The sequence below is a fragment of the Pinus tabuliformis genome, chromosome 6 (assembly GCF_031772625.1).
Source record: "Pinus tabuliformis cultivar Carrire ecotype Pingquan chromosome 6, CPIR1, whole genome shotgun sequence".
Taxonomy (NCBI): domain Eukaryota; kingdom Viridiplantae; phylum Streptophyta; class Pinopsida; order Pinales; family Pinaceae; genus Pinus; species Pinus tabuliformis.
The window spans coordinates 1,087,866,301-1,087,889,875 of record NC_142292.1 but is presented as its reverse complement, the minus strand read 5'-3'; positions in this window follow the sequence as shown (position 1 = coordinate 1,087,889,875).

Here is a 23,575-nt window from a genome sequence, read left to right as displayed (position 1 = left end):
ATAGTTTTGTTTTTAGTTGTTTTAATTTGTTTTTTGTACAATTTTATTATTGTACTTTTTTCTCTTTAAAAAATAAAATGGTTATGAAATGCTACGTCAATTTCAAACAAAACATGAACCTTCAGTGAAATATATTCAAGAAATATTATCTTTATCCTTCCCCTCTCTCAGTTACTAATTGTTTTTCTCACAATAAATTGGTTAAACATTTTATTTTCCAGTCCTAGCTTAGCCTTCAAATTTTTAGATGACATTATCTAATGATTTGGTTTTGAAATGTTTGGTACACCTAATATTTTACAAAGTTATGAAGCAAGAATAGTTTAGGAGAGTAAAATGAAATAAAAAATTTGGTTATAGTTCATTATTATATTTTTCAAAATATCTTTTGGTGTGTAATCAATTAATGAGGTTCTCATGATTTTAAAATTTGTTGTAATTGTGTGATCAATTTCAAATTTATTTTAAATTTTGTCTAGTTTCTTTTTATATTTATTTTGCCCATTTTTCATAAAAAATTGCCTAATTACTTGAACATATCATGTTTTGGTAAAAGGGATTTTATCTACCACAATATTCCTTAAATTTTATAATAGGAAGAACCTATTTATATTCAAAACAATTGAAAGATCAAATCTTCATAGAGATAAGGATTTTCCATTAGAATCTAACTCCCTCTTTCTATTTTGGCCTATAACATGTTAAGATTTTGGTTTGCACATATTTCCTTGATTTCATTACGATCATTGGGATGTTGGTATTTTTTAGGTCTATCTTAATTTGATAGTTTTTTTTGTTTGTATTTTAAGCTTTTTGGATTGCTTATGATGTTTCCATTACAAATTTAGCTTTTATGATTTATTTTTTTAATTTTAAGTTTTCTTTTGTTAGTTTGTAAGAAGTTTTTACCCTTGAAAAAGGAGAATGATAACATTTGGGTTATGCTTAAATCCTTGTCTATGACCAGAAGCATTTAGCTTAATTATCTTTACAAAGTTATAGGAAATTTAAAGGAAATTTCTACATTTATGGTGGAACTCATATGTTACCATGGATTCATGCCTATAATGTTAGCACATTAAAAATAGGTTCTTAAATAAATTGTCTTTGAACTCCACCCATTTCTCATTAGAACTTGATATCTATAATATTGAAGGAGAGAAGACATTAGGATAAACTTTGAAATTGATTAATCTTCTAGGCGAATCTAAAAAACTCTCACATCACCTTGCTTCGACAATCTGCAATTGCACATGAAATATATAAATACAAATATATAAGGGTGTATCAAAACAAAAGGGAAGTTGAAAGCAATATGTATAGTGTGGGAAGTACAAGAAAACTCATTGGGACTATGGACACTTGTTGGCAGTAGGGCCATGCTTGTATGGTACTAAGGCACCTTCATCGGGGCTATGGACACTCACGGGAAGTGGAATGATGTTGGGTAAAGAGAGAAGATGAAAAAAATAGGATAATATCTTACTCACTTAAAATGAAATCCATAGGTCAAACCTTTAATCAATCATTTGTAGATTGATGCTTAAGAAAATTAATTTCATAAATTGGCTGAACAAGTTGGTATTCATTTACCAAGTTTAGTGGTTAGTGAAAATATTGTTTAAATCTAAGAACATATGGTGATACCCATAATTAAGAAATACATTATTATATCCATTCAACTTGTATTTAACATTAAGTGTGAATAAGTGTTTAAAAACAAATAGACAAAGATAATTTCTTAACCCAGTATGGCACCAATTGTTGTGGTGTAAACAACTCCTCATTATTGTATATATGTATTATTTTTTTTGGTCAAGTAAGAGTGGAGCCTTCAATTAACTGAAAAAAAAATAAAAAATAAAAATAAAATACAAAAATAAAAAAAAAATATACATATGGTACGCATCTTTACAAGTGTAAAGACCAACAAAAGACAGACCCATTGATGATAAAAAAAAAACGGGTCAAAAAAACCCAAAAACTTACACACAAAACCAAAATTAGACCCCTGGTCATTATTCCTAAGTGTTCAGACTATTTCTCTCTCCCCAATTCTTATTGCTCAATTCTTATCGCTCAATCTCCCCAATTCTTATCGCTCAATCTCCATCGTCAATCAAACCTTCCATCGGGTAGTTGATATTCTTTCCGATCAACAGAGTTTCACAGTGAGCCTACACCATAGATCAAAACCCGTTTGATCTGACGATCCTCAGTGATATCGCTTCGGAAAACTTGCACGACACTTACCCGCTTCATGGAGCCGATATAGATTATAAACCTTGGTCTATAAAACTTCGGGTCCGCTCTTAGATTTAACCTCCAATCATTTCAAAATCCGATAACCTTTCGATAATGAGAGCAATCAGATCCTATGGCCTGCGGCCCTTCAACTAGCACATTGTTTACCAAAACTCAACCCCCAAAATTAGCTATGATGTAAGCATTGACTGTGTGATCAACGGTCAGGATTTACTACGGCACTTCAACCCAGCTCAAGGACTTCCATGCTCTCCAACTCCCGCTAGTCTTCCTCCTGCTCAGTATTCATGGACTGGAAGTACGCCATGTCTTTGGCTGCCTGTCGTTGACAATCATCATGCAGTTTACCAGAGGGTATAGAATTCTAGTCATACCAAATATAGCTTTTCTTACATAGCACTCCTTCATTCGCCAGATGATCAGCTAACATTCTGACTTTTCTTCGCACGTGAATGAAGCTGATGGTTCTCAGGGTTTGCAAGTGGGAATGAATACGTTGATAGACCTGCGAGAGCCTCCAATGTTTCAACACTTTTCTAGGTGTCGTTCCATTACACATTATCTTGGCCACATTAATGACCGATTCAGATTCAGCTTCAATGATGGTGCTGTGTAAATTTGACTCCATCAGGATTTCCAGGCACTGCTTTAAGGCCATGAGCTCTGCCATGTTATTAGTGGCAGTCCCCAAATGACTATGAAAGATATTCTTTATCCACCCCTGCTCATCTCTTATGACACCGCCAAATCTAGCCATCCCTGGGTTGCCCTTAGAGGCCCCATCTATATTAATTTTCAAAAAACCATGAGGAGGAGGTTGCCATATATCTTTACCATCAATTGTTTTGCTCACACCCTTGACAGTGCCTTGGGGAACTAGAGAATGGAGACCCAACTGCAGCAGTATGTGAGCATCTTGGGGTGAAGGAGGATCCTCAGGAATTTTCCACACAAGGCCTCCTATTGTATCTTTGAGCTGCCGTAAAATTTGGACAATGATGTTTTGGGTCGAGCCTGTTTTGTTCTTGAAAATCCTGCCATTGCGTTCTTTCCAGACATCCCAGATAATAAAGCCTGGAACCAGAGTCCAAGCCTTGTTAATGATTTCATTGCCTGAGAATTCTTTCCTCCAATTCTTCAAAGTGTTGGTGATGTTGAGTATGTCCCTGTCAGTTTGCCTAAAGACTGAGGCCGCCCAATCGCACAAGGTAGAGGTGAAGGGGCATAGGTTTAGTAAATGTTCCATTGTCTCCTCCTGTAAGCCACATAGATGGCATTTGGATGGGCCAACAGAGCCCCTTTTCAGATGATTCTCCCATCTAAGAATTTTCTTTTGGTGAACCAACCACATAAACAACTTGATTTTCATCCATTGTGAGTTCTACCAAAGGTCATTCCACACCTGATCAGGGTTTGGATAATCGAAACCTAGGGCCATGTGTTTAGATTCTTTGAGGTTGAAGGTGCCTTCAATGTTTCGACCCCATCTCAGTTGGTCAGACAAGGATGACACCAAAATCTTCCTCTACTCCAAGTCAAGAGCAAGAGACTTCACCTGGGCCTTCAAAGGACTTTTTTCACTATAACCAAGATCCTTCCACATTCTCCATTTACCATTGTTCCTTACCTAATCCTAGAATTCACTTACCATAAGTAATCATTTGTTGTTAGTGTCATTTTTTAGAGTAGTTAGTTCTTCCCTACACAAATTTGGTTCCTGTTGCCAATTGTCCTCCCAAAACTGCGCAAGGTTCCCAGCTCGGATCTCCCAGAAACTATGCTTCTAGACAATGGCTCTATTCTCCCAAGCAAGGTTCCAAATATGGGAGCCCTTGATGTGCCCTGACATTTGGATATGATCACTCTCCTACCAATTATTTGCATATTTCTGCTTCTAAAGCTTGGCCCAAGGGGTGGCCGATTCCTTGAGCCACCTCCACCAAAGTTTGGCTCCCGAAACTCTATTGAGGATTTCAGGGTCATTAAGCCCCAAACCACCATGGGCCTTAGGTTTGCAGATATTGTCCCAAGCTACCAAAGCCCACTTCTTTTTCTCTTCCCCTTTGCCCCAAAGAAAATCTCGTTGAATACTCCAGATTTGTTGCATAACTCCTTTAGGAGTAGGAAGAGCTGAAATCATGAAAATGGGTATAGCTTGTAGGACAGCCTTAGTAAGCACAAGACGCCCCACCAAATTCAAAGACCTGCAGGTCCATTCCCTGACTTTGTCTTGAAGTTTATTAGTTACCGGCTTCCACACTCCCTTGCTCAGAGGTTTGTCAGTAAGAGGCATTCCAAGGTACTTGGAAGGTAACTGATCTCTTTGAAACCCAAGAATTATGGTGAGGTTCCTCTGAATAGCAATGTCAGTGTTAAAAAAGAACACCTTTGATTTTTCAAGGGTTACCTCTGTACCAGTGACCAATGCAAAGTCGTTTAGGATTTCTTTAAAATCTCTGGCTTCCTTGACCGTGGGAATGCCCTGCAGCATTGTGTCATCAACAAATTGTTGATGAGTAGAAGCAACACCATCTGGAGTAAGTTTCAAACCTTGGATTCTTCCTTCAGAATTTTCCATTTTGATTGCCCTGCTTAGCCCTTCCATCATGAGAACAAAGAGGACGGGGGAGAGTGGATCCCCTTGTCTGAGACCCCTAGAAGGAATAAAGGTTTAGAGGGAGAGACATTAAGCAGAATGGAGAAGCTGGCCATGGATACAAGGGCCATAACCCATCTTATCCAGTTGTGGTCGAAGCCATAAGCTCTTAGCACTGGCCTAATGTAAGACCAGCTTAGCCTATCATATGCTTTCGCTAGGTCAGGCTACATGATCAAACCAGCTTGTTTATTACTCTTAAGAGAGTGTACCACCACGTGAGCTTGTATGATGTTGTTGAGAATCTATATTCCTTCCACAAATCCAGTTTTCTCTTCTGAGACGAGAGTAGGAAGAAGAGGCTTGAGTCTGTTAGTGGTCACTTTGGAAATAATTTTGTACACCACATTACATAAGGCTTTGGGTCTGAATTTGTTTGGTGTCATAGCTTTTTCCTGCTTTGGAATCAAAGCTATGAAAGAGGCATTAAGAGCTTTCAAAACCGTTTTGTATCTTCTAGAGTCTTCCACAACATCAAGGATATCTTGTTTGACTGTTTTCCAGCACGCTTTGAAGAAGTCCACATTGAAGCCATCAGGGCCAGGAGCTTTCCCATTTTGCATCTCATTGATAACTTCATTAACCTCCTCTTCAGACACTGGCCTGTTAAGATTGTGGTTTTCTTCCCTGGTTACAAGCTTAGGAATTAACTTGGTGAATTTGTTAATGAATCGAGATCTGTCGACGAGAGGTTCCTCTGCTATGCTAAGGAAGTTTTGAACTAGGACAAATTCCATTTATTTGTGAGAGACGAGCTCTTTCCCTTGAGAATCTTTAAGTTTTGAAATTATGTTATGATATTTGTGATCCAAGGTTGGTCTATGAAAAAACTTTGTATTTCTTTCTCCTTCTCTAATCCACTGCACCCTCGATTTTTGTCTCTGGAAAATCTCCTCTTGCATGCACCAATCGTCCCATTTGTTCTGAAGAGAGTCACCCTGAATTTTCCATTCCTTGGTAAAACCTTCTAAGATGATAATCTGATTAATCTCCTGGAGTTTCTGCTCAACTTCTCTTTTGGCTTTAAAAATATTACCAAACTCTTCTTTGTTCCAGTCTTTAAGCCTAGATTTGATGTGTTTAAGTCTCTTCTATAACATGAACATTTTAGTTCCTTGAACAGGCATATCTTCTGCCCACCATTTTTCAATATTGCTGGTGAAGTTAGGGTGAAAAAGCCAGACATTTTCAAACCTAAAAGGTCTATTCCTCGATGTACCCATGAAAGTAGCTTCAAGCTAGATAGGCCAGTGGTCCGAGCCTCCAAAGGGAAGGATTGAAGATGAAATATCAAGGCCTTTGAGAAAGAGGTCCTCTAAGATTATGAATCTATCTAGTCTAGAGGAAACTTGAAAATCCCCTCCCCTCTTATTATTCCAAGTAAAAGTGCCATTTACTGTTTCGGTGTCCACTAGCCCCATGTTATTCATGAATTTCTAGAAGGAAATAGAATCTCTGCCTAGTTGTCTCGTACTGCCTTTTTTATCTGTAAGAGATCTAATCATATTGAAATCCCCTGCCAAAATCTAGGGCATATCAAGATATCTCTCTCTCAGCTTCTCAAGGGAGGTGAGAAGCTTAAGTTTGTCTTCTATTTTTTGAGGACCGTAGACGTTAGTGATCATGTAGATCTCCTTATCACCCAAAGGTTGAATCACCAGTGATAGATAGTTCCTAGAAGCTTCAGCATCCAAGATTCCAAGTTTTTGAGGATCCCATAGAGTAAGAATCCCACCCGCCGAGTTATTCGCTTTAACCTCTAGATATTCATACTTGATTAACCATTTGTTGTGTATCTCTCTGATCTTGTCCATTGAACATTTTGTTTCATGAATAAAAACCATATTTTATTTTTCTTCTTTCATTCTACTGCTAAGAGTTCTTTGTTTCCTTTTACTTCCTAGACCCCTAATGTTCCAGGTTGTAAGCTTCATTAAGAAAGGTTTGTAAAGGAGTAACTGGTAAGATCCCTCATCTTACCTGAGTTAATCATAAGTTTCCCACATTCAGTCAGCAGCTCATTCTATGTTTTTCTTCCTCTGTTCCTGCTCGGGTTCTTGGAAGAATGCATCAGTGTATCCTCCATCGTTTTCACTCCCATATTCTCCTAGCTATCATGGTTTCTTTTTCCTCCAAAACAGTTCGTTTGTGATCTCTAGAGGAAGAGCTGTTGAACCCTGTCAAACTCCTCTTTTGGCAGAGAGTCTACCCCTTTGGTGATTCCCTGCTCCAAAAACTTTTCTAGATCTAAATTCTCCCTCTCTAGAATCTCCTGCAGTTCATGGTCTTCCATTCCAGCCTCACTTGGGGTCATCTCATGGTCCCTACTGAGCTCCATAATTCTCAGCATATCATCCTTTTGTTTGTTGTTTTCTGGTATTTCCTCCATATTAGTATCACTTTCCTTCTCAGTGGGAATATTCTCTGATTCCTGGTTTGTCCTGTTGTTTTCGATTTCTTCTTCTAAGATATTGAAACTATTGTGACTCGGTTGTCCATATTCATTAATTTTCTTTTGGTACCACGTGCCTCCTTTCCCTTTACCCCCAACCTTAGTAAAACCTTCGGGATCCTTGCCTGTCATGGCTTTCGTATTGCTCTCCAGCTTGTTCAATGGGTAGTCCCTGTATAGGTGCATGTGCTCATGGCACTTACAGCAACTAAATGGGACGTGTTCATAGTCCACCGCTTACACCCATTCCTCTTCATATACTTCTAAAATGATTGCATCCGGAAGTGCCCCAAATAAGTCCATTTCCACACATATCCGGGCAAACGAGGTGTATTTGCCTCTTAGAGTAGCATCTGAGATCTTAATGAAATGCCCTAGCTTGTTGCTGATAGCCTCTAGAGACTCTAGTAGCCAATAATCTAAAGGAAGGGAATATATTCTTATCCATACTAGCACCAAGGTGAAAGTTTCTCATTCTAGGACAAAGTTCATTACCCATGGTCTCATATAAAGGCCTGCAGAAGTGTAAAAATAGGGTCCTCCCTCAAACACCATGTCTTTATCCTCTACGCTTGTGAACACCACCGTGAAGAAGCCCTTGGACCTAAGGTGAAGGTCAATTTCCCCCTTTGGTTTCCAGTGGTTCCTTATCCATGCTTGCAAAGCCTTCTCCGTCGGCCAAATCCCCATAAATTTACAGATAATAGCATACTCTGACATGTGGTCTCTGTGTACCTGCAGTGCTGGGTCACTTAAAACGACTCGAGGAATAGTGGCTGACTTGGGTTTACAAACCCCTGGGTACTCATAGGAGCAACTTTCCAACTGTTAAACTCTGTCCTCTCCTCCTTACTAGCTTCCTCGTGATTCTCTTCCTGTCCTTGAGGTCTGATAGTTTCCAATTTTTCTGTATTCTTAGCCTCTATTACCACCTCCTTTGGTTTCTTGAAGCAATGCAATCCAACTCCCTTGCTTCTATCCGCAACCACTTAACTGTAGGAGGGAGCTAATCTCCCTCCTCCGCGCCCCACCATGGTGACCAGTGACAAAACCCTAAAGCAAAACCCTAGGTTCTCCCGCCTCCTACGAATAACTCTTTCTATTGTATATATGTATTAAATAATGAGAACCTATTTTAATTTTTGTGAAATATGTTGTTCTTTACCATGTAAATATTTCTTTGATTTTTAACTTAATGACCCTTAAAAGATAAAAGCCTAACAACCTCACATTCTTCTATTTTTATGTCCCACATATCTCAAACCCCAAATTTCCAATTCATGGCATATTAGGCATTGGTTTTTAGTGCAATCAAAAGCTCAAAATCTTTCATTTTAATGCTATCCCAATACTGATATCGAACTGTTCTCTTACATGCTTGGATGACTATCAATTATTAATATATTAGTTCAATCAAGAGTTATATGCTAACGATCTCCTAGTATTCGATATCGGATACAAACCCATGATTATCAGACACTTAATATATATCTTTACATTGTTTGATGCCTACTCAGTTATTTTCATATCTGTTATTGGTGATTCTTAAATGTTAATTGCATAAAATCACCAATATACCTCATAAAATCACCAATAATTGCATAAATGTTAATTGCATAAAATCACCAAAATGAAAATTCAAACGCCACATCACACCTCACAACCAATTAGCTTCCAACATGTGGTCAGCACTGACATGGAATATGACGCTTGGCATTCAAAAGTTTGAACTTTCCATATTTTAAAAATGATAAATCTAGTTGACACATGTCCCTCGTTTCCATTTCCATGTAATCCTAAGTACATCATGATTACGCCATATATTCTCCTGATATATTAGATATTGACATATCGCTTAATGTTGCAAATTATATTAATTGAAAAGTTTTGATATCTGATATCATTAAAGTATGATTAATTAAGATTTTAATCACAGTTAGATTAATTAATTGAAGGTTTAATTATTTTCTTAATAATTGTTTTTCATCTTAAAAGTTAGCATAATATAGCGTTAATATTTTGAGAGTTGTCAAATGAAAAATTAAATAAGTATTAGATATTGGACAATTTTGAAAATCAAGTTTTTGGTTGAATAGACGATTTTATGTGCACATCATATAATAGCTCCATATATTTTTCCAAAATTTAAATGCAACTCATACACTTTATATTCTCTTGGTTTTATGGCTACCAAAAATCATAATTAACCATTAATTAACTAAGAAAACAATGAAAGAACACAATTTGAGTCTCATTTTTCATTATGTATTCTTTTGAGAACTTGTTTACTATAAAAAGGACTTCAAGAAATTTATAGAGCTCTGCTCCATCATTTTGAATAGACTTTTTATGCATTGTTTTGTATATGTTATGAGATGCCTCCTAATGGGTTAGGAATATAGGTAAAAACTGATGAGTCGATGAAAGAGGACAAGTAGAATCCCAATGCATTCTTGTTCTCAAATACCTCACATAAAGTAGTGTCAGTTGCACATAATGGAAGGAGATTTATGAGTATTTAGAAGCAAGATATTTTAATGAAAAATACCAAGACATCAATGATAGTTCTTTTAGTATTAGTTACTCAACCATGCATAAGGTAGCTTCCAGACCAACTCACATGCCTTTTTAGGACATGGTACATTGCTATCTATCATGCAAATGTTAAAACTTGCATTATAGTGAATGATACAAAGCAAGATTTAGGGTTTTTCCCAAAATATTTAGAAGTTATGTATAAAATAACAAGCCAAATATTAAGTTAGATAAATAATTTATTAAGGATTTTATTGAAAAGGAAATGAAAAAATGGAATAAGAAATTCATGATTTAATTAGGGCATGGGTTGCTGAAGAAATTAGATTTAAAATCAAGTCCAAGAAATTATACCCTATTGATAATTTGATGATAGATCCACTCAAAGGTGCCACTATGCTATGTAGATTATATGGAGAATCCAGTTCCCTTTATTCCATATTAGAATGGGTTCCTCTATTGCATGAGATTTTAAGTGGGAAAATTTCCAAATGGGCAGTCATTCTATCAAATAATTTGAGGAGGAAAGTAGAGAAAGTTTTAAAATTTTCCTTTAATTTCACACCTCGTTTCTTTATGTGTTCATGTTTAATTGATGTCATTTGTCCCAGAATTCCTTTTCTATTAATGAAATGGAATTGGTCCCCATCATCATAACATATTCACATCTACTATTGCAAATTGTGGGATTCAAATGTTAAAGAATGTTTTTATGAAGTATACCATAATTTTATGATCCCTATATACCAACTTTTATACTATTATATTCCTCCTAGATTTACAAATGAGGAAATGGAAGATATTTCCAGTATTGGTGATTGTTATATTGATGAATATTTTTCCTACATAAGAATCTATGGTTGTGAAGGCCCTTCACATGCTCTTCCAAGGAATGCCCCTGAAAGGTCAGTCCTTATGGTAATCAAATTGTCAGTGCAGCTATTGTATGTGTGTTATTAGATGGTTCTAAGTAGGTGTGGCATTTTTTCCAAGTAAAACTTCATATTTATATTCTCAGAAATCCCAAACATGATAGAATTGAAGCTACAATTCTTGAAACTCCCAAATTATCTTATATTGCCTTTAAATAACATGACCCAAAGTGTATTGTCTAGAATATCTATAAAGCTCTAAGTGGTTTTAGAGGGAGTTCACATGAATATTTTACTTTTAACATAGTAGTTCAAAGATAATATTCTTATGAATAAGTAATCAAAATTATTGTAGAAATTCTAGAAGGTATAGACAAGAATGAATTATTGGATTTTCAATGACACAGGAAAATGTATCATGAGAATAATTTTTTCACTGATTTTAAACAAATTCATGATGAAAAACAAAATCAAACAAAGAAACCAAAACTGAAATATTTTCAATCTGAAAAACAATGGAGTACACAACAATGACAACAACAACAACAACAATTAGATAAACAACCACAAAAATATCAAAGTGAAATACTAGTGAAACAACATGGTTTACAACATGAAGAACAAAAAGGTTTACAACATGAATAAGAATAGGGTCTACTATAAGAACAACACTATGAAATAGAATAGGAATAGGAAATTAAAAATTTGACACCATGCAAAAATGATGCTCAAAAGGGGAAAATAGAAAAAAACACTAGTCATTTACACAACTTTGATTTCCAAAACCCCATTGGCTATGCACCCAAGTAGTTCCTCCTCTAAGATGATCTATAATGATTCTATTTAACCTATTCAAGAGGAAGTAATTCCCTTAGTTTAAAACCTTCTTAGATCAATTAAGAAAGAAATCATTAAAGGAAGAACAAGAAAAAGGAAAATTCCATAGGTAGAATATGCTTCTCTAAAGCAAGTTATGATTTCGGATGCATTGATTATAAGCTAGGAGGAGTTTGTTGATGAAGGTGTAGATTCAATAGGATATTTTTCTCATGCAAATAAATGGTTTGTAGGGAACTTCAAAGAAACCATAAAACAATGGCAAGAAAAACTTAACTTTCTGGAAGATAGTCAATAACATAAGAAGTTTCCAACAAAGCTTAAATATCAAAAGAAAATATATATTCTATTACAAAAATGTCAAGATCGATTGAAAGATATTGATATTCACTTAAAACAGAGAAGTCAACAGTTACGGGAAGCATATACCAATGCGATTGAAAAAAAAATTATTTAGATTAATCGATTATCATCACAGGTAAAGGATTTGTAGGATAAATAATTGGGTTTAGAATTCTTCAAAAAATATTCCTTGACATCTAATTAATAGCTCATATTATCACAAAAAGAGTCTGGAATCCAAATTAAATTCAGATACATTAAAAAACCTTAAATGATTTCTCTAATTTAATTAAAGATAAATTGACTAAGCTTGTTAGGTACATAATGCATTTGGAAAATTGATGAACATGAAGATAAAACACAAGTTGGCACAAGAAAATATTTTAAGGGTCTCTCAAGGAGATAAACTCAAAACTTGAATTGCCTTAGATAATTATGTACAAAAACTCAAACATTCACATAATATTGCTTGTGATGCAACTAAATATTGTTTCAACCTCCTAGATAATGCAATAGATGTCCTTATCGACTTTGACATGCGAAATGTACAATTTGTAAGAGAAATAAATTTTGGGAAATTTCGCATTTCATATCTTTGTCAGTGAAGAAAATAAGAAGAAAATTCAATACACGTTATACATAGAGGGTTAGTGGAATCCATTAATCATCTACTGGTCAACCCTTTGACTGGCATGAAAATGGTCAACAATATATTCTCTAAGCTTCGTGGGGAGATAATTAATGTTGCTGGAAAGTCTACTACTGTGAAATTAATTTGGACATTTCAAGTCCAAAGTTAATTTCACGAATTACGAAAATCCATTCCAAATGGGAAATGTATGTGCATAAAATCAAGAAACAGAAAGATGTGAATTAGGAAGAAGATCACGAATATTTTATTCAAATATATGTTTAAAAAAAAAAATTGATCTTTCTCATTATTATTTAGTCAGTTTAGAAGACAAATTATATTTATAGAACTTTGTATGAGGAGTAAAGGAATAGAAATTATTGAATTTAAACATAGGAATTTTTGTTAAGAGGATGAAAAGAATTGAATACCTAAAGGAGGGGGACTAAATCAGGAGAAGTGTAATATACCTCAACTACAGCCCAACTATTTTTTATATAAAATAAACTACTAATGATAGAGACTGCATATAACTCTATAACTTATGTTCACGTCTCTCATTGTCTTTTCTACTATAGATATACTTATTTTTTAATTCATTACTGGCAACCTTCCTAATATTATATCAATTATATCAGTTATGTTGTTTGATTATTTTTCTTAAGAACATAAAACTTCTCTATTTTACCTTCACTTTATTTCTGAAACACTTTAATCCAATAGATAATTTTATTGTTTCTTATCCACACTATATTGCTTTCTTTGTTTGATTATTTTTCTTAAGAACATAAAACTTCTCTATTTTACCTTCACTTTATTTCTGAAACACTTTAATCCAATAGATAATTTTATTGTTTCTTATCCACACTATATTGCTTTCTTTATATTTTAGCATAGTACTAGTGCTTTTAAACTCAAACATCATTTGTCTTTTACTCCTGGTCAATGTATGTGATAAGAGGGTTTGATTTCTCTAGCAAAGTATGATTCTTACAATTTCTACTTTCATTCTTGAATCTTATGTGTTTTCTAATTTATAGGACTAACAACATATAGTCTTTAGTGTTTATGTTAACTTGATATTACCGTACTATCATATCGACTCACCAAGAGGTTTCAACTATATCAAATATGATGCATACAAAAATCATATGTGATCTCTTTTCATTATATTATGCCTTGGATAGATCAATATATACACCTTATTTCTCATATCCATGATTCCAATGTGGTATAAATTTGTTTTACTACTTAGGAAAAAAATTTAGCATGGTTTATTCTAGATTCTTCTATGTGTATACGTGTTCGATTATAATGTATCCACGAAGGTCTTTACGACCTACCAAATCAACTGTTGTTATGAGTTTGTAATCAATCAATAGTGGAAACAGTTTAGGGTTTGGTTTGTGAAACAATGACTAGCACTTTGTCTGACATTTTCATTGTTTGAACACTCATTTGTTTTTTTTCTGCTAGGGCTCTACCACTCTAAAAATTAGGTCTTCTTTTATGGTTTTTCTTAGTTTTTAGAACTTTGTGGTGTGTGAACAACATCATTGATTATCATTATGTTGTAGTGGTTGTAACACCCTCCAAAATTTTGGCCTACAACCAATGTCGGAGCCTCCCTTGGATTCTTACTTGATGTTTACAAACATTCGGGCTCACCCCATGGGATCATGTGAGTCTTTGCACCACCCTTGCTTGACCATTCAACGGAAACATTTTTCCATGTTGGTCTCAATTCCATACTTGCATCCATGTTCTGCTCATGCACAAGGTCCTCACTTCGTGTGTACATGTTGTATTCACTATGTGGACATCCGTCGCAGTCACACACGAAGTTGTATGCACTATCGCGCAAAAGCATCATCGAGGTCGTTCAATGATCTAACACAAGCATCATGCTTGTCACTCGAACCATCGATTAGTCATGTTGAGCATATTTTGTCTTGATTCTTTGAGGCCTCTTGTCGTCAAGTCATGTTGAGTGTGTGTTTGCAAGGTCGCATATGCAAAAATTCACTTGCTCACACACTTAGTCATTTTGCTGAAGTTCTGACGACCGGATCAACCTCTAACAACAGGACTTCCACCTTGCAATTGACCCAACCAATTGTCACTGTTAACGGGAAAAGTGTCTACTCAGAACGACCCTATCCCACTAAGGTGTGACAGTGACCTTAGAAACAAACAAGGAAAACTACTTTCGTATTCTTCTTTATGAACTATAAACGAAGAGGAATAGGATGAACCAACCTGTGTCTTGCACTAGTCCTTTTGATCCAATCTCTCTCCTCTTTGACAGCTTCCAGCTACCTGCTCCCTTACTTGCCCAGCTTCACCAAGTTCCTGTAAGATCACAGAAGAAGAAAACTACACAAAGACATGGATTTATATTCATAAATAGCTTAGGATCAGATTTAAGCTAAACATGCAAATATAACAAACATCAATGATACACAAGCATGTACGAGAAACTCAAATAGTTTTATTGATATAACAAGAAGGTCCAGGAGGAGTTACAACCGATGATTCCTGATCCAGCATCAACCTCCCAGCAAAGGAATCCCCTCTTCACCTCCAACAAAGCATAAATCACCCAATACTCTGATATCTATCTCAAAACCAACAACAATTCTCTGCAATGTACAAAATTCCAGCCTCTGGATCTCTGGGATGAGGGATCCATATATAGATGTATGCAAAGAGGATGAGTCAGCTTATAATTTGACTAGTGGCTTCTCTCTGTCAGTTCTTGTTTCCACTTGGAGACTGAGAGCCTCTTACTCATCCTTGGTCGAACTCAGTGAGGCAAGTGTCATTGGGGAAGATTCTGGAAGCTTCCATTGTTTGTCCACCTCGCGGAATGACACTGCCATTTGTCATTTCCCGCTCAACGCATCCTGGTAGTGCATTTAGGTGCGTTGCAATGCACCTAGCTAGTGTACTTGGGTGCTATGCAATGCAGCTAGCTAGTGGAGCAGCTGAAATGATCCTAATTTGACTGATCTCGAGCAGTTTCTGGTGGAGAACTTCTGGGAGAAGCTGTAATTTGTTGACCTTGTTCCTTTAGGGGCCGGAACAACAATTTTAGGGACTTAGGATCCCTTGGTTTATGGACATTTCACGCTTAGAGCTGTAAGGCACAAAAATGTCTATAATAGTTGCCCCCTAAAGTATGAGGCCGTTTATCGGGTGAAATCTTTATTAGGAGGATCCGAAGTTCTTTCAATGTTGGGAGGAGACCTGTAATAAGATACAATACAATACATTATCTTCATACTGTTTTTCATGATCTAGCTGAGGCGGGCATTCCCATGCTCAGCTTTATAAATTCATTTTCATGTACATAGGACAGACATTCATCTGATGGTAGACTGATGATTCTGATAGAGCCATCATCCTTTTGGTAGGATGATTATCTATGCTGCAATGTTGTACATTTCAATGTCTTTATTTTCCTGAATATATATCGAGCCCGGATGGATGAAACTAGATCCGGGGTCTTCAATCTCGTCTGATCTTCACTCGAAGTACAAGTCGATCCATGTGAGAAATGTTTTGAAGTCGAACATGGAAAGACATCGCTTGATTACCAGTCAATGATGTAAACTGTTAACAAGCGCGAGAGGAATCACCGATAATGATGATGACCCTCAAGGTACTGCAGTACAATTCACGTGGTGTGAATAAAAGAATTGGCGTCGAACACCACGCAAAATCTTTCGGTCGAAGGTCATTGATGTATACCTGTTGCCGGAAGTGAGAAACTTGCCATTGAGGCATGCAAGCTTCAAAGTACTGAATGGGGTGTTCCTAGATCAACTTCTTGGATAATGAGCTGGTGTCGACAAGAAGCGATCCGTCAAAGGAGGGCCTTAATGAATCCCACATCAATGACATGGAACGGAGCAAATGATTTTGATGGAGGTGAAAACGATCTGATGATATATGGTTCAGGATGGCGGTCATGAAAGAATGAAGTATAATGTATGGTAGTGGATGGAACACGGGTGACTTCTCTGGATGACTTCTCTTGAACATGTTGGCGACACTTATGTGATGGATTGGTAGCATTTACCCCAAATGTGGATGGTATGGCGTGACCATGGTGATGTGACCGGTGAATGGAACAACCCAACCCGACTCAAGCACGGAGTGGAAGTGTCATGTTCAAGAGCGACTTGCTACCAATAAAGATTCTTCGAGTTTCTTCCCAATTTTTCCCCAGTCATTGCTGACCAGTACCTCTTTATTTTTGTCAAGCTTGAGGAGGATAACATATGCTTGTTCTATAATTTTCCCTTCGGGCAAACCCATCGCTATGTTTTAACGAGCCTAGCGATAGTGAAACTCGTTCTCGTCTAAAGACAAGTTTGTCGCTATTAATCTTTTTAACGAGTTTAACGACAAATATAACTCGGTCCTTTTCATTTTTAGAGAGTCTGAAAAGGTACGTAAAGGTAACTCCGAAATTCCTTTTTCGTCATCTAATCCCTTAAGTCCGAAAAGGTATAAAACAATACAGAAGGGATGAATTTTCGATAGTTTTAACGAGCCGAACAAAACAAGCGCTCGATCTTTTTGTGCAATAATCCCTCAGGTCCAAAAAGATTAAAATCTAGAGGAGGGATAGCACTTTCGGTCGCTTTAATGAGATGGAAGGCCAAAACTCGGCAATCTTTTCATATTTTACGAGTCAGTTGAAAAGAGCTTAAAGAAGACTCGTCTTTTGAGGAACGAGTGATAAAATGGGTAGCAGCTGATTCCAGGTAAGGTTTGGAATTTTCCAATCAAGGCAGTGTCACAAGGATGGCTAGTGAAATCACTCTTCGCAGTTGTTCCTCAAAATGGGTAAACAATCAAATGGAGGTGAATGATCGGCCAATGGAAAAGTGGAGGTGACGGTGCAAACACGACCAAGGCTTTAATGGCTGAAATGCTTCATTCACGGTGGTTATTTACCGGGGAATAGTTCATTTTTTAACGAGCTTAAACGGGGGTGGAAACATTTGCTCATGTCTTATGTTTATTTTTTAACGAGCTTGAACTATGCGCTAAAACTGCTCGATTAATCCAGTCATATGATAAGAATGTCTCATATAAAACGGCAACTTTTAGATTTTTGCCCCACATCCTTCTTTTATGCAAGTTAGGAAACGACTAATCCAAAAAACAGATAAATAATCGCTCTTTACTTGCACTCCAAAAGGTTTGCATGCCCCCAGGTATAAAATATGGTTTAAAGGTTACCCCTTCTTTAGTCCAATAAAACATTTGTTTTACCGGGAGAGGCCTACCTCTTATAGGTTACCCAAAGATTGTTCGATTCGCGATGCAAACAAAACACTTCTTCGGCGATGTCTACCGAGATAAACAAAGGTGAACGACGATGCCCACCAACTCACATAACTTTGAAAAAAGAATCTTATTCTAGAATAACCCCTCTTCCAATCATGGACGGGGTACAGACTAGTCATATTCTCCCACGGAAACCTACTCTATACCCGAAGTTTTCCTGCCGAAGCAGACCAGGACGCATGCCCCCTGGGTTTCCAGCATATCCCTCCGAATTACTCGCGCTCATCGGGAGGACGGACTGGAGATTGAGACATTTCTTGCGTGAAGAGACCATTTAGGGATGGTATATGACTATTTGCTATGCGTGATCTGGGAAATGAAAGCTGGTCCACGAGCTTGACCACTCTTCCTTCGTGTGGAAAACACATTACTCTAAAGAGTGAGGAGACGATGGCTCCCATGCAATAAATATAGTCTCATCCAAGGAGTAGATTATAATCCAAGGGTCCTTGAACTACCATTACGTTCATTTGAACTGTCTTCCTTCTCAATGTTATGGGCACATTGGGAAGGATCCCTAAAGGTCGACTGGTTCCTTTATCAAAGCCTGTCAGATTTCTCATCTCAGGCAACAGCGATGGCGAACCAAGCGCTTTCCAAGCAATAGAGGAAAGGATACTCACAGAAGCCCCCTCATCTATGATGGTACCAGCCATGACCATTCTATATATTTGAACGATAATTCGGAATGGTATGCTTGCTGGTAAACGGGGTCTGCCTAGTTGATTTCAGTCGAAGGAGACAACTAGGTTGCTTGGAGGTGGGACCAAGTAGACGGCCGGGTATGGCTCTGACGAACTTCCCTCCTGCGGTAAGGGAATGGGTAGATTGCCCCCATGTTCGTCGGAGTCTGTGTTGATGAAGAGAATTTGGACGGTGTCATCCTTGTTTTCTTCAGTGATTGTATCATCTGAAGATAGAACCTCTGAAGGTAATACCGGGTCAACTGTTGCCTTGACCTTTTGACTTTCGTCTGGTATGGATTCAGATGGTTTATCTTCAATGATAGGCGCTTCAGCCGACCACTTAAGCGGGCCAGCTGGATTCTCAACTAGCGACGGACTCGGCAAGAGTTTTTTATATCCAGGAGGAAGTCGTAACGGTGAAACCGGACGATCATCCAAAACTCTTTTCGCTTCGTCTAAGAAGGGACAACGGTGGACGGCATGATTGCCTTCGCACAGTTTACAGGGAAATCTAGCTTTCCCTTTTTGTCCTGGGGCTTCACTTTCGCTAGTTGACGGTGTGCTTTCAACATGATCATCAAAGGTTGATGACACCGGATTGTGCAAACGAGGAGACCAGTCCCTTAGAATCCGAGGGATGCAAGGACAATCTCTGTGAAAGTGGTCTCCTTTGCAAATGACACATGGCGATTTAGGCCTGGTCGGTGCAGTGTGTGGATTTTCGTTAGACGACACTCGTTTTCCCCCATTCGCCTTTGGCTCCTTCTTCTTCTTCTCTTTCTTCTTCTTCTCCTTCTTCTCCTTAGGAACTTGACTTTTGGCTTTGCCAGTCCCATCAAGCGAAGAGGAAGGGGGAGAGGAAGAATTAGAGGAAGTAGAAGATTGGTGGGCAACTCTGGACTCGTCTAATTGCTGATTCGATTATTCAGGAATAGTGGTGTTCTGAAAGACATTGGTTGAGAAGAGCCATACTGGCAAGCCAATTGTCAGTCCTAGAAGCGACAATGTGGCCATATGGGGTGCACCAACATCTCCCCAAGAGGAGAAGGGACTAGGATTTCCACCAAGGGGAATTCCTTGGTTGGTAGACTCCATTTTCTCAACCTAAGATCAACGTAGGAAAAGGGTATGAATATTCCATTTAAAATAAATTTTTAGACGCTTTGACACAACTTGTTTTTTCAGTTTTAAAGAGTCGAGAAAAAACAAAAGATGACTCTAGTCTCCTTCGATTTTTAATGAGCCTGAAGTGACAAGTGCTCAGATGGACCTTTTCCGTTAAGGAGTCTGAAAAGGAACGAAAGGGACTGCTCTGGAGATCTAGGTAGAGGGAGTACCAAACCAATCGCAAAACTGCAGAATAATTTTTACGGTACGACAGTCAATCTTCCTGAATGTTGTGTTCAGTGCATTGCGATCAGTAGGGCGGCCGACACGACTTCCTATGGATAAAAGGTTTTAAGCCTATAGGGGTCTCCCAATATATACTCGACGGTACGTGGGAGCACAAGTCCGTACTGGCACTTATCGTCTCAAAGTGGAGGAATCACCCAACCATCAGTGAGGACAACAATTACCAGGCTTTACGACGCTGGAATACGTCTCTAGCCTAGACCTCTAAATGTTGTGCGTTAAGTTCCAAAGCGTTGTTAGATTCATTCAATTTATTTTAAGTTGATCTTTCTTAGAAGTTTGCCTTTTGGGATCACCATGAGATGTAGATGTAATTCCTAAAATGCAATCTAAAGATGATAAGCAAACTTTTATCTCTTTTCAGCAATGAAAATCCTAGCTACAAAGGGAAAAGCAAGACACAATCTTTTCTCAAAGAGCAAAGAGCACACTGTAAATGCACTTTTCCTAAATCAAGCCAAACAGACTATCAATATGCAAATGCACATGTGCATGTATTTGTTTTCACTTTCTTAATATTGATGCCTAAAAATAAAGTTGATGTACAAATCTGAATTCGCTTTCAAGTGACAAACACAAACAAGCTTCTTTTCGAAATCAAAAGGTAGAGATGATTACGACACTTTATGATTTTGAAATAAATACTCGTTTTGACATTAGAAAGTCATAAATTCAAACCAAAGGCAAAACTAAAAGCATAATCGACTGTCAACAGCAAATAAACTTTCTCCTAAGATCAAAATCGACACTTACGACAGATCTAAATCAAAGGAGGACAGTATGACTATTCTACTTTTTCAATGGAAAACTGTAAATGATGTAACAAACACACAAAGAACATCTACAGTCTTTTTGTACAAAGGAGGCGGAATTAAGGCAAAGAAAAGGGGTTTTTAAATAGACACATACACTGATCACAGGCTGCAAAAATCAGAGACAAAACTGAAAAAAATGAAGCAAAGAACCTCAGTTGCACAGGGCTAGGCTGATCAGCGCACCTGTTACACAGAGAAACTGGATTGCAGCGCAGGTAGCCCTCTCGGGAGCTGCGTTGAAATGCAGAATCTCTTCACAGAGCCTGCGCTGGGGCAGAAATGAGAATTCTATCCAGGTTCTGGGTCACGGTTTGCAGTTTAATCTATGGTTTTTGGCCGAGTAAAAGCAATCAGTAATGCACAATCAGAGGGTAAATTTAAAGGAGGTCTAAGAGCTATCACAAAGGGCAATCAGATCATTTGTGAATCAGCTGTTCAAATCATAAACAGATCCAATGAATGGATTGAAGTAGCAGATGTCTACTTTGCATTTGTTAATGGCAAATGTAGTTCGATTGCTACTTCTATGTTTATGAAACAAACAACAAGAGAAACACAAACAAACTAATTAGACACGCTCCCCAGTGGAGTCGCCATTTTTTTAACGGGAAAAGTGTCTACTCAGAACGACCCTATCCCACTAAGGTGTGACAGTGACCTTAGAAAAAAACAAGGAAAACTACTTTTGTATTCTTCTTTATGAACTATAAACGAAGAGGAATAGGATGAACCAACCTGTGTCTTGCGCTAGTCCTTTTGATCCAATCTCTCTCCTCTTTGACAGCTTCCAGCTACCTGCTCCCTTACTTGCCCAGCTTCACCAAGTTCCTGTAAGACCACAGAAGAAGAAAACTACACAAAGACATGGATTTATATTCATAAATAGCTTAGGATCAGATTTAAGCTAAACATGCAAATATAACAAACATCAATGATACACAAGCATGTACGAGAAACTCAAATAGTTTTATTGATATAACAAGAAGGTCCAAGAGGAGTTACAACCGATGATTCCTGATCCAGCATCAACCTCCCAGCAAAGGAATCCCCTCTTCACCTCCAACAAAGCATAAATCACCCAATACTCTGATATCTATCTCAAAACCAACAGCAATTCTCTGCAATGTACAAAATTCCAGCCTCTGGATCTCTGGGATGAGGGATCCATATATAGATGTATGCAAAGAGGATGAGTCAGCTTATAATTTGACTAGTGGCTTCTCTCTGTCAGTTCTTGTTTCCACTTGGAGACTGAGAGCCTCTTACTCATCCTTGGTCGAACTCAGTGAGGCAAGTGTCATTGGGGAAGATTCTGGAAGCTTCCATTGTCTGTCCACCTCGCGGAATGACACTGCCATTTGTCATTTCCCGCTCAATGCACCCTGGTAGTGCATTTAGGTGCGTTGCAACGCACCTAGCTAGTGTACTTGGGTGCTATGCAATGCAGCTAGCTAGTGGAGCAGCTGAAATGATTCTGATTTGTCTGATTCTGAGCAGTTTCTGGTGGAGAACTTCTGGGAGAAGCTGTAATTTGTTGACCTTGTTCCTTTAGGGGCCGGAACAACACTTTTAGGGACTTAGGATCCCTTGGTTTATGGACATTTCATGCTTAGAGTTGTAAGGCACAAAAATGTCTATAACAGTCACCTAGAACACTGAAAAAGTGTCTAACAATCCATTTCAATCCGCGCTACCCGCAAGCTGATCAACCAACCCTCCTGCTAGTTAACTAGAGAGTTTGACCGGGCAGTGACCCCGGGACTCACTCCCCTCAAAAATCCCGAAGAAGATGGAGAAATTTCCTACTCTGCTGAATGAGGAAACCATGGAGATAGGTCAGGCAGACACCAAATTTCCATCCCTGTCTCCCTCAAAAAATTGTGCAATTCTCCCAGCCATCCACCTAGTTAGTCGGTCGACTGCTCGCCCATAAAACTGTGCAGATTTCATGACCAAGCCCCTCAGTTGCCTAGCATCCCACTTAGCTCAGAAACTGTGCAGAGGTGTTTAGCAGGTCATCCTCCTAGCAATTTTAGAGTTTTTGTCTCCAACAACCCCGCAGCCCGCTGCTAGCTCCCTCCAGGAATTGCATAGTTTTTTGTTGCCAATCCATCCCGCTGCCAGCTCCGTCCAGGAATTGCGTAGTTTTTGTTTCCAAGCCTCTCAGATGCCCACACTGCCTCCCTCTAGAAATTGCACATATATTCCCTTCAATCGAGCCAGATCCCATGGACAGTCACTGCTGATCTGGATTTCCCATCTCAGTCTCCTAGTGATTTCTACACAATTTTCACCAGTAGTGACCCGAGCCTGCATCCCATCTCGAAACTTTCCTTGCATGGTTTCATAGCCTTGTCCTCTCTCCCAATCACCTGCATCCAAAATAAAATGACCATGCATCATGGTAGACTAGGAGGTTTATTGATTTTATGTCGTCGTGTCATGAGTGATTGCAGATAGAAGTACATGAATAAGACATGACGCAATGACATATGGGATGAACAAGGAGAGTACATGCAAGGATTTTTGTTCGCAAATGGACGAACAAACGATGCATGCGCAGAGAATACTTCTTGAATGGACAAACATGTCAAGCATGAAAAAGTACAAGCAGAGAGCAACGCACACATGCAACATCAAGCGAACACCAATGACCATCGAAGACTCCACACACCTTGCCATGCGGAGGTGAAGCTGTGATACACCA